Genomic DNA, 6,389 nt, shown 5'->3' with positions numbered 1-6,389 from the left:
ATTACCATGAAAAATGGATTAAGCTGCTTAAGATTGAGTCTCTTAGTTTGAATGTTTGATGAATGAGGGGCAAATGACCCATTCCACTAAAAGCCATCACAGAGGAGGTCCTATCAGTGGTGACATTGCTTAATCAAGCAGAATACCTGTTCTATTACCGCAAATTGGAAATGAGCAATTGCCCAGCGACCATTCAAATGACAACCAGCACTAGGAGGAGAGGGGTTACTGCGGGAGGTCATCGCAGACACGCACACACACACGTTCATCAGATGAGAGCGGGTGCTGGTTAAAGATGATGGAGTGGTTCAAATCCTGCTTTTATTATTGATCTCTTCCTTTTCCTCACTCCCCCAGTGTCTCCTCCTCCCTCACTCTCACTCTGCTCTCTCCCTCTCTCACACACATAAGCCCTTTGCTTCCAACAGACTGAAATACATTCAGTAGGAACTGAGCCATCTGACACACACACACACACACACAGAGAGACCTGAACTATGAAAATGCATTGAAAATGGCAGGATGCTCACCGTATCCATGACAAAGGGAGAGTGCTTCTCCGGATTACAAAGTGAACCCAAGAGAGAAGGACTTATGCCAGACCTCATAAACCCCCTTCACCCACCATTGAGCGCTCAAGTAATGTACCTTGTAATTGAGAGGACCAACGATCATAATATTGTCTCACAGGCAAGACATTTTTTTTCCTCTATCACCTGTCCGTTCTCTTACGTTTGTTCTTTTTGCATTTTGTTTGATCTTTGTGCTTTGGCTTATTTTCGCATCCTGAAGGAGCAACACTCAATGCAACTGCTCACTGAGTCTAAATCTGTTGGTCACAAAGAGAGCCGTCTTTAGGCAATTTGACGGCTCTGTGCAAAACACCATTTGGGGGCCCTTTCATCCATGAATAAGATCAATATAGGTCCAAAATTTCACCCAAGATTTTTTTTTTTTTTTTTTTTTTGTATTTCTGAACAAAATTCACATTTGTTCATTTTGTTTTATATGTTTAGGGTGAATTTTGTAGTAATTTTATTTTATTTATTTATTTTACAAATTATTCAGGTAATTTTATGGTCAGTTTTCCTATACCATAATTTTAAGTGTAATTCTATGCTTTTTTTTTTTTTTTAAACTTTTGTAACTTTTTATTAGTTTCTTGCAAATTTTCTGGTCATTTCTTGCTTATTTGCTCATCACTTTTTTTTCCATGTTGTTGAAAGAAATCAAGTGAATTCACTAAGCTTTCCAAAGGCAATGAACAAATTAGCAAACGAAAAATAAACACACAGACAAATACACAAAATTTGCATACTGAATCATAAAATTACTACATTTCTAATTACTGCAATTATCTTCACGTGCATTTACAAGGATGAGGGTTAAAACAAGAGTTTTAACCTTCATTTTAACCCTGGCAATCGCGGAAATTATGTAATGATCCCACAGTGATCATTTAAAAGAGACAGGTGCCTGGAAAGTTGGCTTTTGTCTCCTGTTTGTGAACTGAGGTGTGACTTGCCGCCTCTTCATTTCTTACCCATTTTGTATCAGAGGCCATTGACTCTGCCTTTTTCCTCTTTGTTTAGGGTTTTAGTCAGAGTGCTATTACAAATGCAAATGACAAAAAAAAAGTCAGACAAATGCAAGCTGTGGGACTAAGGGGGAAAAAAAGGCTCACAAAAAAAGAAAGAAAGATAAAATAAACTCAAGTTGGTGACAGAGACACGGGCAACCTACCACAGCAACGTGTCACCTCAAATCCACTGTTGTGACAGCGCCTGACATCCCTCTCTGAGAAACACTTTATCTCTGGGCTCCAAGAGAGGAACAGTGGCTTCCATCATTGTCGTGGAGGCAGGGCGCGCGCGCACACACACACACACACACACACACACAGTACAGTGAAGGTCACCTGAAATGCACTCTGGGAATATGAGGTATATGAACACACCGTAACAGAATTCCTTCTTAGAGAATACATTCATGTTGAACTGTAAATAATTCATCTTGATTTGTTAAAATTAGTGTGGTATAAATAATTCATGAGCATCACAGAATCTTGTTTCCACAACAACTTGCGCAAGAGATGACTCAAACCCTGCCATACAGGGCTTTGTTACAAAAAAGCACGGAAGCCCAATGGAAAAAGGTGTCCTTAGAAATAAAACTATTTCTGTTGCAGACGTGACCCCTCAGTACACCTTAATAAGTAGTGCTGAGGCAACCTGAACAATACCAGGTATTGTGACTCTGAATTAGACGACCACACACTCCTATTGTACGTGCGTGTGTGTGTGTGTGTGTGTGTGTGTACTTGCATGGACATTTGATCAACAGGGACTCAGAGGCTGCAGGTCACTCAGGTTGAACACTGTATAACCTGATTACAGACATGAGGCCGGGCTGCAGCCATCACACTAATGTACTTACTGGGCTCTAAATGGTACCTTACCAGCTCCCAAATGGAAACTGGTGGGGCTGGTAAAACAATGAACTTGGCCATTCAACTCAATAAGGCCTATTGGTTTCCAGCTAGCGCTCCTTAACTAGACACAGAAGACCTTCATTTTAAAATGAAATATCTACCATTTCAAAAAATTACAGCTGCTCATAAAGTCTTTGATAGGACCAAATAAAGAGTAATTCTGATATTTTATAGAGGATGGCACACAGGGGTGAGACAAGCACCAAAATATCCAACAGAAGTACAAGTATTACTTTGATCAATTTGACTCATGTAGAACATAATTAATGTAAATATCCACATGAGAAAGATTAAGCAGTGCATTTAAAATGTCTATCGATTCTGGCCTGGACCCTTTTGTGCACATCGTCCGCCCTCTTTCTGCCCTGTCCTTCCTGTCTCTCTGCCTAGTATCTGTCCAATAAAGCAAAAATGCCCTGTCTTCAGTCTGTGATGGGAAAAACTCCTACAGCCTTGACCTTGCTTACTCTGGTAGCGTCTTCCCTGAATGGCAGATTGGCCACTCTCAGAAAAGCCAGAACGAGTACTCCATGTGGAGTAAGCACAAAATGACCAGGGGGGCAACATGGAATTTCACAAAAATCACAAACAAAAGCAAAGCAGTGTATTGCTGTTCTATATTATTTCATTTCTATAAAGACCATATAACATCTAAATATTCATATCCATAGAAGAGATATTGTAGAAATAATGTCATTAAAGAAAGAAGTTCACCGGACACAGCCAGGAAGTGCTGTTTAGGTTAGTTTTATTTATTTTAATTATTATTTTTTTAATGAGATATAAAGGGGTGAAACAACCTGTCATGTGAATGATGGAGTTATGGACTATACTGTTATTTACATTCAAACACAGGCCGACTGCTGTAGAGTCACATAAAGTATGATTTCAGCCATATATCCTTATCTCGCCCAGTTGTTTGGTTATCAGCAACTTCATAATCTTTTCCACAAACTACACCTCCTCATTTTATCGATGAGGGTTTGTCTGCAACATGAACATGTATTGCTTTACAGGCACACTCATCATATATTCTAGCGCAGCAGAAATGATTGATAATAGTTGCAGTGATGCAAAAGAACAGGATGTTCACACAGCTGCACCCACAGCACGCCAACACACAACCACACTTGTTGAATGGGAGTGAAAAATGCACTGGACAGCGATGATGTTGCAGGAAGAAGAGGGAAGTGTGAGATGGACCAGATGTGTGTATGTGTGTGTATGTATGTGTGTGTGTTGACTGAAACAGATAGACATTATAGATAGAGATATGGAAGAGAGAAACTGTAGAAAATTCCTTGTTTTCACACCTCAGCATCCAAAAACCTTTAAAGTTGCAACAAAACAGCATATTGAGAGCATCTTGCCTCCTTGATTTGGTGTATTTCTTGTGGAAACAGGTTGTTGGGGTGGGACTTAACACAGAGAGGCAATGGCTGATCAGTTAGGAAGAGACAGGCTGATCACATCTGAAAACATCAGCAGTCGTTTACACAAGGTGCTGCATGTAGCCTGCTGCATTACATAATAAGAATCAGAATCAGAATGGCTTTATTAGAGTTACTTGCACTCGTAGTATCTATAAGAATGATATGGCATGTACATAGAGTATGATACATGTACACTGTGGGGGAAAAAAATCTATGCTAAGGCAGAATATCACACAGATTTGGTGTATACTGCTTCAAATCCCTATGGCCTGGAGTTTCTGATACATAAATATACAGCAGTGTCAGTAGTGTGGCACTCCTCTCCTAAAACAATTTTCATCCTTTCCGTGTCTGGCAGTGTAGGGAGGTCTTTAATTTGGCCCTTAAATTTGAGGAAAAAGAGGTTACATCTCCAGTAGGAGGGTATTTAGTGCAGTGTAAGAGGAAGTGCACCTCAGCCTCACTTTCATTTTCTCTGAGCAGCAACTGTAGTTTCATGTGTGTTTTAAAACATGAAACCGTATTAAAAGCAGAACCAACAGGCTGAGAGTATTCTTCGTAAAGAACACACAGGATGGCCTTCTCAGACGCTGTGATAAGCAGCCTGTACAAGCAAACTGCAATGTGTTCAACGCACAGCAGTCAGAGAGCGCAAAAAGCAAGATGGTCAACAAAGGAGCCTATCTATTGGCATTTCTGGAAAAAATAAAGACTGCCTCGGCCCCTAAACTTCATTTGGGTTGGATGATTTTTTCCCAATAAAACTACATAGCCTAATGCTTATTTGTTTGAGTGCAGATTTGAAGTAATGTCATATGTCAGCAGTGTTGTGTCATGTTTAACTCAGTTTGTCATTCTGTAGATCTTTATATATAAAAAAAATTAACATCTCCTGAGAATAATTTGTTGATGCAGGACTATGGTGTTATAACAGCTGAGCTAGACGGCATTTTGGTGCAAAAATTTCTTCTGTGGTGGGTTTTCTTGTCAAAATGACGATGCATATATGAATATGTATATGTATATAACACTGAATTAATATAAACTAACAGAGCTCTGCAGACAGTATAAATAGCTAATATTGGCTTTGTACGTGAGGTCTGTGATGGACAGCAGCTAACTTTCTGAGGACTTTGCTGCTCATTCATGTCAGATGTTTCAGAAGTGAGACAGTTGGACCTGTAACTGCTGAAGCTCTAGGGAGATCCGACACAGATTAAATTCTCCTAAAACAACTCTCGTTCTTGTTTTTTTTTTTTTTTTCTTCCGTTTCTAATCCTGAGACATATATTTCAAATCACGGTAACAGCTCATGATACGCTGTGTAAATAAAACAGCTTCAGAGCTGCTATAGGGTTTATTTTTTCACTTTGACAGATCTAGGCTAACGGCTCCCATAGACTTCAAGTCTATGCTAAGCTAACATAAAATGCTCCCCAATAGGAAACAATCCAAACTTATTTTTCATTTAATTTTGATTTTAAAACTGAGCACTACCAGAGATAAAGCAGAAACCAGTCCATGCTCTGCCTAAGACTGAATATTGAAAGTGTCTTCTCTCCCCTGTGTCCTGTCACCATTCCCCTCACAACTTTAATACTGTCTCAGTAAAAAAAAACAAAAAACAATAGTAATAATAAGTTGACGAGAGCAGACAGCCCACTCTTTTAGAGAAAAATGAAACCTCGCTGTATGCCAGAGCACCTGAGGTGACCCCTCAGCAGCAGCCGTGTACACACCAGGAGGCAGGCCGGCAGCCCGCTCACTGCCCCTGTAGTAGGGCTATTTTAATACACTTTATTTCCCTTGTTATTATGCATTTGTGTGTTTCTCTACAATTGTGCTTCATGTTGAGTTAATATCATTTGATTTCTGTTGCCCGATTTACCTGTATCTCCGGTTGCCATCTTAATTCTCTCTCTTTTCTATTTCGGGGTGAGTCATTTTTGTAAGCCCCTTGGGGCTTCTCTGTCTCATCTCATCTGCACAGATTATATTTGAAGTGTTTTATTCCAAAATGAGATATCTATCAACCGGAAAAATGGGACACCTACTCTTACAAAATGATGGCTGGCACAAAAGTACAATTCACTGCTGAATGTTATTGAAGTTATTAGCTACCTTGAGCCCTGTGCTTACAAACCAGCAACATTGGAGAGAATGTAATTACCTGTTTGTTATTTTTTTAAAAACATGTTTTACTTTTAAACAGGTACAATTTTGGAATGAAACCATTCATTTCCACTCCACTTTCAGTTCTTATAATTTCCAAATAAGCTAAACCTAAACCTAACATGATCATTATTCAGATGATGTGATCTTTTCTGCAGAGGAAGATACAATGAGAACACCAGTGGAACTCTTTCTCTTTTTCTTATCTTATCTTTTTTCCTTTTCTTTTATAGACAATACTTCATTTCAGATTCATAACACAAAACAGAATCAGTGTTAAGCAGTTTAGAATT

This window comes from Myripristis murdjan, chromosome 21, assembly GCF_902150065.1.
Source record: "Myripristis murdjan chromosome 21, fMyrMur1.1, whole genome shotgun sequence".
NCBI lineage: Eukaryota > Metazoa > Chordata > Actinopteri > Holocentriformes > Holocentridae > Myripristis > Myripristis murdjan.
This window is presented reverse-complemented; position numbering follows the sequence as displayed.